This window comes from Hippoglossus stenolepis, chromosome 21 (assembly GCF_022539355.2).
Source record: "Hippoglossus stenolepis isolate QCI-W04-F060 chromosome 21, HSTE1.2, whole genome shotgun sequence".
Lineage (NCBI taxonomy): Eukaryota > Metazoa > Chordata > Actinopteri > Pleuronectiformes > Pleuronectidae > Hippoglossus > Hippoglossus stenolepis.
The window spans coordinates 17204979-17215753 of NC_061503.1; the positions used below are offsets into that span (position 1 = coordinate 17204979).

The 10775-nt window shown below is 43.8% G+C and overlaps 1 protein-coding gene across 1 annotated transcript in view; it reads right to left on the reverse strand.

Moving 5' to 3' along the window:
• LOC118101047 (glutamate receptor ionotropic, NMDA 2C) overlaps positions 1 to 5817 on the reverse strand; it is a 40390-nt gene extending 34573 nt beyond the window's left edge. Inside the window, exon 1 of the mRNA XM_035146676.2 lies at positions 5728 to 5817. The gene's annotated coding sequence lies outside the window, so the exon portion shown is untranslated. The remainder of the gene's footprint in view (positions 1 to 5727) is intronic.
• Between the last annotated feature and the right edge of the window lie 4958 nt (positions 5818 to 10775).

The window sequence follows — 10775 nt, forward strand, 5'->3', positions numbered from 1 at the left end:
AGATACAGCCCCCGATCAATACGGGGTCACGGCAGGACTGATGGACATGGAACAGGCTTTTTAAAGGATTTCATCATAGATCTTGTGGGTTTTGTTTGTGGCAGGTGGATGATGCTTAAAGTTTTCTTCGATCAGATATTTTGCATGTTTTCCTTGTGTTAGAAATGTATCGAGCAGGGTCGTCTGCATATAGTGACATTTTAATTTAATTTATTTGGATATTTTAGCTCGAGTTTATGATTAAATCAAGAGAATATTTGAGAGTAAAAAGCAAAAAAACTACATCTGACAATTTGGTTTCTACACAGATCGTCTGGGGAGTTTGTGCAGATTTGACAGACTTCAGCAGGATCCTACACATTTGTATTAATCCTGTGATTGTTGGTTTTGAATCATTGAGACTTTATTTATCTCCCGTGAATCATTAAACTGAAAGCAACTTTTGGCAGAAAACGCACAGACCTGGCAACTCTGCATAATCATAATCATTAAAAATGTAGAGATCTCAGAAATCCTTCTACGTTTCGGTAACAATTCGCCAGCCTGTAGCAACTCGAATCTACTAATAGCAGCTTTGAGTTCAGTTGAGTTAAATGTGGAGACGAAGGTCAAACAGCGAGAGAGAGAGAGAGACGAACAGACAAACGCTGACTGGGTGGATCGCATGACTGGAGAGCGGGTCAAATGTTCATTTAACAGCGTAATCTCTGGAAAAAAGCAGCATAATGGTGCCTCAGATTAGCAGTGTGAGTGTGTGTGTGTGTGTGTGTGTGTGTGTGTGTGTGTGTGTGTGTGTGTGTGTGTGTGTGTGTGTGTGTGCGGTAGTTAGTAAATTAAAGGAGTGTAAGTGTATCTGCTCCAGATTAGCAGCAGTAGAACAGAGTGTGATTACACCATGCAGAGGCTGTGAACACCGGGGACCGACCACAATGTGTGGCCTCTGAATTTCAATCACACACACAAACACACAACAGCGATCTGATCAGTATCTTGTTTTAACTGAATCTTACAAGTAAATTCAATAAAGACAAATATTTCAGATGAATTGAGCAGCTATGGAGATGAATATGTAAAAAAAACAGATGGTGCATAATCCCACCTGTTATGTTTGTGCATTTAAATGCTAAAATAATATTAATACATGTGCAGACTGAGTACGGTCGTGCATGAGTAGGTTTTACATTATTATGGAGATTTCCAGATGAAGTACAGCTCTGCCATGAGAGATAAACTCTCTGTGACTCAGGTAGGGTTGAACCTGCGTCAGCGTCGACATGACTACACACACACACACACACACACACACACACACACACACACACACACACACACACACACACACACACACACACACACACAGCAGTGTACTATTCAAAAGAACTTGTAACTGCAGTGATACGTTTTGGAAAACAAGCCGGAACGAGGGTAGAAATGAACAACGTGATTACTCTGAGAAACATGACGACGGACGAGTGCGCAGCTTTCATCTTTCCCTACTCGGGAGTAGCCCGGCACAAATGTATAATCTTTTTTTTTTTTTATTGTTTTTCAACTGATACAGAACATTTATTATCCTCTTAGTGTCGGAAAATGAAACAAATAAAACGTTACGCAAAAGTATATTTTTCCTTCTGAACTAGTCACTTCTCTGCTCATGTAGTAGAGTAGAACAGGCCTTGATTAAGAGAAGAAATAAAATTGGATGCATTGTTTGAAAGTCGTATTTGACCATAATCGTCTTTATCCTTTCAGTTCCCTCAAATAAAGGAAACTTTGTACGATAACGTTGTTCTACTAATTCCAGAAAATCTCAACAGTGACGACAGACTTTGATTCTTACTTTAGTTTCCATATGCAACCAAAACAAACTTCAACTCTGTCTCCCCTCATGTAAGAGAATCAGTCGGACCACGTGTCGGACCACGTGTTCAGCCGATGCCGAGGTCTGTTCTGTTAAAGCACCATCTACTGAACCTCCTGGGACATACAGTCATTTAACTACTTAGCGGGGATATGATGGAGTCCCTATGCCGAGTCCCCAGGGGGCGGAGAGGAAATGAGCGGAGAGGATCTAGTTGATGGGATGAGCATCATCACTGGAGAATTATCAACATGTCTGACTTGAACCTTGTTCTTTTTTTATTCCTCCGGCACCTTTGAAAAACTGATTTGATTGCATTAATTAGGGGTGCTGAATTAGTGGGGTAGTATTAATGTAGTAGACGGCCTCACGCTCATCAACACACTGCCGGCGCTGCGCTCTGACAGCTGCAGGAAACATCAGGATTCTCCAGAGCCGCATTTATGCAAACCTGAGAAGTCCCAAAAAAAAAATCCCTGTGTGAAAATGTATTCAGCAGCTATGATTTATTTCTAGTCGTATATACGTTGATACGGGAAATTTAAATAGTATTTCACTGTATATTACCACTTTAAAGATTTGTGTCACAACTTCCCACCACTAGGGGCAGCACTGAGGAGGAAAGTATCTGCCATATTGGATTATATATGGTTTGTATCACCTGTATTGTATTATAGCAGATAAAATAAATATTATACAGATTCCACAGAGCAGCTTTTGCAAAAAATCCCCTTTCTGTCTACATTTAAAACAGAGTATTTGGAAAACGATGATGTCACAGTTTACTTCATACATTTGTGTTGCCCTGTGAAATGAGCATGGGCCAGAAACTACAACAATGGCGGCTAAGTACCGGTTTCTCTACGTTTGGCAAACGCTGCTCGGTCTAATTACAAGGAGGGGAAAATATCAGTTCAAAAAACATATCCGCAGTAATGCAGACAAGCCGAAGTGGATCAAACGATGGATGTGCATGTGAAAGAAGTCGCTCATGGTGACAAACACACTCGAGATTCACCCACTGTGCTGCTCCCCTCAGCTCTTGGGAGCAATTTACCATCTTTGACCTCATTCTGTTGCTTCACTCTCTGTGGTCTAATCAGCATTGTTTGCAGAAAGAAAACACTGACGAAGCCACTTGTCGCTACCTGCTCAGCGACGAATGACAAAGTACGAATCTCATCGGTGGAGACAGTGGAGCATTTAGCAACTAGAGCCAGAGATCTTCCGGAGTTGGTGGAAACTGTATAAAAACATGGACAATACGTCTCTACGTCCTCCCACGATCGAGAAATGAAGCCAAAAATATTGAAATCAATCTGTGTGGTAGCAACCGAGGGATTGAGCCTCGGTAGCAAGGTTCCGCTGACACATGCACTCGACCTAAAAAACGTTTTATTTAACGTGTACTTTGACTTTTCAGTTTGGTCCAGGTCCCATCTGCTAACATGGAGGAAGCAGGGTTTATTCTGCAGCCAACCACTAGGCACTCGAAACGCTTTGGCTTTTGGGAAGCTCGTATGTAAAGTCTATGGTGGAGACTAAAACAGAGATAAAAGAAGAGATGCATGAATACCAAGATGTGTGAAAGGGGTGGGGCTCCCTCAGATGCCACCGCAGGCTGCTCCATGTTCAGCATTTGGACACAATACACTTCAATTCATGTCGGGTAAGAAAAAGCCCCGTCTCTATTCATACTTTGGATTCATGAGACCCGAGGGAATGAAGCTCTCCCGTCACTGGAGTCATCATTAAATCAGTTACACTAACAGTTATGTGTATGACAGTAAACACACCACGGACCCTGAACGTCAAGCAGCTCCGCGGCTCCACCCTTCCACTCCTCTTTTCATCCCTCCATTCCTCCTCCTCCTCGTGGATGACTTGCGGAGGCTGATGTGCGAGCGCGCGTGTCACAGGCAGCTCTCACCACGCCACGCTCATGTGTGCGCACGTGCATCATCCCGGCTAATAAACCGTCCACATACAAATTAAAATCACAATATGAATAAATGAGCGTGTCACGCTTAACCCCCCCCCCCCGAGCTTCTTATGAAACATATCACATAATGTCCGTCTCAGGAATTTATCATAATTAGAGGTTTTAACTGGTAACATCGTAACCTCATCCCTCTGTGGATTCCTGCTCTCGCACATAAAGATTTGACAGCTTTATAGGAAATCGTTGCGGCCCCCGACGTATGAGTGACACTGACGTGGAGGAGGGGGGGGGGGCATTTCTACGCTGGCTTGGCCCCCTGCCACTCAAAATGTAAAGCAAATCTCAGTGGGAACCAATCTCCAGCTACCGCTATTGAAAACATACTTATTTAAAAAAAGAAAAAACATTTCCTGGTTATGTATGTCATTAGTTGGCATTTGACCCTTTAATACAATAAATTCATATCTGTAATGTGGATGAGTTGTGTTATTTTTCTGTTTCCCATCAGCTTAAAGTAGAAATATTAGGAAAACAATTTCTGTATTTTAACGTCCTTCAGTCCTCTCATCGTGTGACCCTGTAATCTGACCCCAAACCCTACGTTGGGAACCACAACAATTTGAGCTTCAGGATTTCAGATGCCTAAGGAAGTCAAATTAAAATAAAAAAAATAAAAACCCATGTCAAAATAATAACTTGCAACCTGATAAACCAGAGCAGTTCTCATACTGTCCAATATTTCATAAGGAAAAAGCAAAAAATTTGAAAAAGTCTGAAAATATATCTGAATATGTATTTTTCTACTTTATCGTCTTTACATTTATCTTTGGACACATTTATCGACTCTGCTGGAAACCAATGTGATTTTGAATTATTGAAGCTTAAAGACATTGTGGCACATTATGATGCAACATGATAATATTCTCAGAAGATTGAGGAGGTAAAAGTATATTAAACATTTTTGGGGTATTGTCCCTTAAGTCATTTTTCCAGCTAAAGAACCAGATTCAAGGTGGAGACCAAAACAGAGCAAGAGTTGGAGATGACAATATGTTGAATTTACAGCTGTAAATATGTATTTTTTATGTAATTGTTTAATCATCTTGATGTCCCCATTAACTGATGAAAAACCTTGTTGGAAACCAATCGGATTTTGAACGATGCATTTCTATAAGAAACTGTGGCACAAGGTGTTTGAACGTGATCGATGCAAAGTGCAAAATTATGCAGCCGAGTACTTTCAGGAAACCGAGGAGGTAAAAGTATCACAGAGGTCACAAGTATATACATTTACCACTGGTGTCTGTTGCCGTGCAGCCAAAAGAAGATGTGGTATACGAATGGTGTTGAGACATGATCCATGGGAACCAGAACAGGAAGCTCCGCTCAGTAATGAATAAAAACGAGAGCTGCTTGTTGCAGCTAATGGGACGAATCAATGAGCATCACCAGGTAACTGATGCAACTATTACATCCAATCAATAAGTAAATGAGTCATATTGAGTGAGCACGCAGGTACGTACACACACACACACACACACACAGACACACACTCCAAACACGCAGCTAACCACCAAAGCTCAGGGAGATGAAATGCTAATATGTCCTCTTCTAGTGGTTCCTGGTATAATCACAAGCGGCTGCTCTGTTTCTGTCGGCAGCAGATGGGAGCGTTCTCCTGAGGAAACTCTTCACTTGTGAGAACTGAAAGAATCACTGCACTTACACTGAGTCTACACTCACATTCCCCCTGAGCTGCTCCCGTCTATCAGGTCTGTGGTTATCTGCTGCTGCACATCCGTCCCTGCCACTTGCAGAGAAACTATGGATTCCTGCAGTGGATCAGGTTAAGTGACAGGATAAGAGTGTGAGGGAGTGTGTGTGTGTGTGTACATGTGTGTGTGTGTGTGTGTGACAGACGTACCTGTGCTCTCTGCTGTCATCCAACTTGAACTCCTGCTGCTCCATCGTCCCCCGACTTCTTCTCCTCAAACGTCTCCCTCTCTCTCTCTCTCTCTATTTCTGTTTCTTTCCTTTTCGCCTGGTCTTCACCTGCCTCTCTGCTCTCAGCACCTGTAGGAGTACGCATGTAGACCAAGCCTTCGTGTGAGAGGGAGCGTGTGTGAGTTATCAGTGACAGTGTGTGTGTTTGTGTGTTTGTGTGTGTGTGTGTGTGTGTGTGTGTGTGTGTGTGTGTGTGTGTGTGTGTGTGTGTGTGTGTGTGTGTGTGTGTGTGTGTGTGTGTGTGTGTGTGTGTGTGAGTCTGTGAGTGTGACTGTGTTTGTGTGTTTGGCAGCTTTTGACGTATGCACAAAAAATCTCTCTTTCTAACTCCTCACTTTCTTCACCCTCGTCTCACGTCTCGGTTTCTTTTTCTGTGTGTGTGTGTGTGTGTGTGTGTGTGTGTGTGTGTGTGTGTGTGTGTGTGTGTGTGTGTGTGTGTGTGTGTGTGTGTGTGTGTGTGTGTGAGTCACTGAGGAAGCATTTACAAGTGGTCGTGAAGGTGAAGACAGGACATCAAAATGAGGGAGGAGAGGAAAGTGAGGGAAGAGACAGGGTGACAGAAGACGAGAGGTGTCGGAGCCCCTAGACGAGCAGCCAGCCAATGTGTGTGTGTGTGTGTGTGTGTGTGTGTGTGTGTGTGTGTGTGTGTGTGTGTGTGTGTGTGCATATGTGCATAGACCCACTGTGTTTAGCTCTCTGTCTGTATCCTTCAGGCTCCCTGCTGGTCGGATGAGGAGAAGAGAGCGAAAAAAGAAGAGGGGGAGGAAGAATGATACAGTGCCTCTTCAGTAGAGGAGCACAAACAGCCGGTAACACTTCAGCAGTGGCGGCGACGCTTCCCCGCCGCTTCCCCCCTTCTCCCCCTCTCCGCCTCCTCCGTCTCCTTTTCCCTCTCCCTGCACGGGGGCAACACACTCGACAGATCCATGGGAAGTTAGGGAATCTCACGCACAGATGAGGAAGGGTCCTGCGCCAGCCTCTGCATCTCTGGAGCAAAAGTTTTTCCCTCCTCCAATCCAGTTATCAGCCCCTGTGGTGGTGGTGGTGGTACTCCGCAGTGAGGGACCCCCCCCTTCCCCCCCAAAAGAGATGATGCACCTTCCAGGTCCTGTGTGATCAAAAAGGATGAGGGGAGGATGATATTTGGGTTTTTCTGTTAGCTCCCCCTCGCCCTCTTCCCCATATGGATGCGAGGTGGTCCAGATGTTGGTTGATGGTGGGAGCGCCGGGAGCACGGAGAGAACGGCGGGACAGATGGCAGGTCTGCGGGGTCGGGCCGGCTGTGCACTAGCAGGTCCTCATCCTGTTGCACTGATTTGTTTTTTTGCCTCTCTCCACCAGAGTTTGTCTCCCTCGCTCAACGCCGCGCCGCCGCTCATCTGCCAGCGCTGTCACACTAGTAATCCCGCTTTCCATTTCCTTTTTAACTCCATCTTTTCTTTATCTCCCTCTATCTGCTCTCACTCCATCACAGGAGGGGCTGCATGTGAGTCCTGATAATAATGGTGTGAGGATTTAGTCTGCCTCCCTTCCTCTCCTCTCCCTCGCTCACTTCAGCACAACCCCTCCTCCTCCTCCTCCTCCTCCTCCTCCTCCTCTCCCAGCCCACTTTTGCTCCCGTTTTCTCTGTATTATTCACCTTCATCCTGTCACGTATCCTGCCTTCTTTTCCCTAAATCACCTCAATATATTGCTCTGCTGTTTCATCCCCAATCTCTGCCTCCTTTCCCTTCACTTCACTATCAACAGGTTCAAAATGAATCCCATTAATAGCATTGCCCCCGAGGCTCTGACCATTGTTTATCAGTGAGAATACATTTTCACAAAGCCAATGAGTCAACAGACGTCACATTTACCTTGGAGCATTGACAGAAAACCCAGCAGCCAGTGGCCCATAAACAGACAAACCACACATCACAGCGAACTTCTGCTGGTGCTTTAACCACGAGTCCATTAAAGAGGCAGCATGTTGGTGACTCTCGCTCTTCATTGCAGAGAGCGACACTGAAAAACAGCTTGAATCTGAGAAAGATATTTACAGGGCAAGAGAAAGTGCAAAATCATTTTCAGTGCAGAATGTTGCTGTGATCTGTTTCCCTGCCTGCTTGCAACGTACGAACTGACCTTGTGTGTGTGCGCATTTTGTGGCACCTTATCCTCCCAGAATGCACCAGGAAATCCAGTGGACTCTGTTTTCTTCTGGTTCATCTCTGTACGTTGGCGAAGTAGAAACGCGAAGTCTGTGAAGAGAACGTTTTTTCGCTCAGTTAGCACATTGAACATGGACGCGTATTTGCAGCCGCCTCCATCTGTGCATTGGGTTGAGATTTAGCACTTTGCTCGGTTGGTTAGTAGAAGAAAAAAAGGTTTGCAACAAGTTCAATAACCAATGAATCTTTTAGTCATTTATCAAGAAAGAAGCCAAGTGTTCCAGATACTTCTTTCCTGGTTTTCTCTGTTGGTATCATACACTGTAAATATATTTTATCCATTTTATTGTATTTTGACTTTTTAATTTTGTCCACGGCCCATCCACTAACATGGAGGAGGCAGGGTTTATGATTTGGCTTCACTCTTGGGGAGCTGTCATGTCGTCCATCTTTATTTACAGTCCACTCACTAACTCAATCACTGTCTCAGTTCTCATTTTTTAATTATCGAGAATATAACATGTCCAGCACATTTTATTTGCAGCATTTTCTCTACGTGCATTTCCTTTCAGTAACTCACTGTGATCTGAGCACTTCAGACATTTTATTCATAAGTGACAGATGAATCTATAAATAAACTAATGATTGTTTGCAGCCGTAAAATCAACGAGCCAACAATCAGCACATTAACCTCCAGATATCAAACACAAGCCAGTAAAACCAAAGAGACAAAGCAAACACGACAATGAACTTGGAACAGCTGCATCCATACTAATGTGTGCGTGTTGTGCGTTGCAGATGTTCATTGACAAAGGCAAACATCTGCTTTCTAGGAATCTTATCAGCAGGAGACGATAGATTAAAACTCTCACTCATTTCATTCTGCAAAGTGAAAAACGCAAACTGGAGTTTTTAGGGTAATTTGGACTGGAATCGTGTTGACATGTGAAAGGTGTGTGTCTGAGAGGAGAAAGAAATGCTGAGTGTGAAAGAGAGAGAGAGAGAGAACTATCGGATTTTCTCTCACTCTTCCCTCTCTCGTCTTTTCATGTCAGGCTCGTGACAGTGATTTTCACAGAGGAGGAACAAACAACTTCTGTTTGCTCTCCTCCCCTCTCCTCCCTCACTTTGTCGGACAGGCGCTTCATAGCTCTAAAGAGTTCTGTCTTCCGCAGGTTACCATCACTCCTAATAAAAGCTGCTTTCTTCTCTGTTCCTCGGCAGGCAGCCTGGTCAGGTGACAGGCCTTTTAACACGGCACTATAAATACTGACGAGTGTTAAAATAGAGTGTTTGAGATGCGAGATGTGTGACTGCGGCGTCTAAATCCGTATGGGATGTGTGTGGATAGGTACAGTGAGAGAGACAATAGCGGACAGATGTGTCAAAGGATCGACGCTCGCTCGCTCTCAGCAGCTGGACAGTGTGAAAACCAGCCAGGGCAGAACATCTGTGCGGCTGCCGGCAGCACGATCACTTCCACAGATTAACTCAGATTGATTCAGCAAGTAACAAAATTATGTTTACTGGGGAAAGCTGGCCGACAAGCAAATAATTAATTCCACAATTTTCTGTGTTGTCAAGAAGGATTTATGTTATATGCGTCTTGCGAGATGTGGATTTGTTGAGAACCAATAGAATATCTGCTCCCAACAAATCCAGCTCCCGTCTGTAACATCCGCAGCCCGACAACACAACACACACATTATCTGTCATGTGTGGAAATGAAGCAATTAGTCAATTAAACAAATAGTTGATCGACGTAACATGAATCATCAAGAAAGTGATTTTCAAGCGAAAGTGGGAAACGTTTAAAGGATCGACTGTATTTCTCTGTTCTGTGTCATTCTAAGTTTAATACGTTTGGGGTTTTGAACGATTGATTGGACAAAAGAAACAATTTGAAGACGTCACCATTCTTTAATGACTGTCCTCCTAAAAAAAGCAAAGTTTGAACCTTAAATCAAATAGTTCCAGAAATATCCGTCGGTCTGTGACTCACATATTTTGAGAAACGTCATCTTATCTTATCAGCTTCACACTCGTTATGTGTTTTGTTAAAGGCCCCTGAAGTGCAGTGTTGATATTGGACCCATGATACTTTTTACAGGTTTAAAACAGGTACAGCAAATGCCCAGAAAGTGACAAAGAACTTGAGTGGCCATAGGAATTAAGGGTTTTATTATTATTTTTTAACCAAATAAGGTAAATCATAAACTCTAACATGGGACTTTGACTTTGACCTAACTAAAGCTTAAACAAAGCTTTTTGCATTAGAGTTCGAAAGGCACAAACATTTTAAGTCGTTCTGTTGATCAGGACGACAGCAAGGGTTAGGGTATGTGTGGAGGACTTGTTAGACATTTTGTAAAAGAGGTTAATTAGAAGAAAATGAACAAATGTTGAAATAATCCTTAGTTGTTCTCCTCTTCACCTGGTGAAGGGTTCAGCACCACGGACAGCTCTTCACAATGCGGTCACTCGAGACGCCTCGGGCGAGACGGCGTTCCTCGAGGTCCTGACACGTCGGGGGAATCGTCCTCCGAGCCGACAAATCTGTTATTGTGCCAGAGGTCGGACTATTTTTAGGGCCCAGTTGTGCAACTTGTTTTTGAGAGTTGCTCCATGAAAAAACTATGAAAAACCTCCACTCACCAGAACAGATACTCAATGCACGTACTTCTACTTCAATCTACATATTGACCTGCACCTGATTCTGTTGAAGCTGTGACTCTCAGTTCTGCTCACAGGAGATCGAACCCACTCACCAGAGTTACATAGAACAGACGTTCAGGGTGAAGAGTGGGAATTAAGGAGG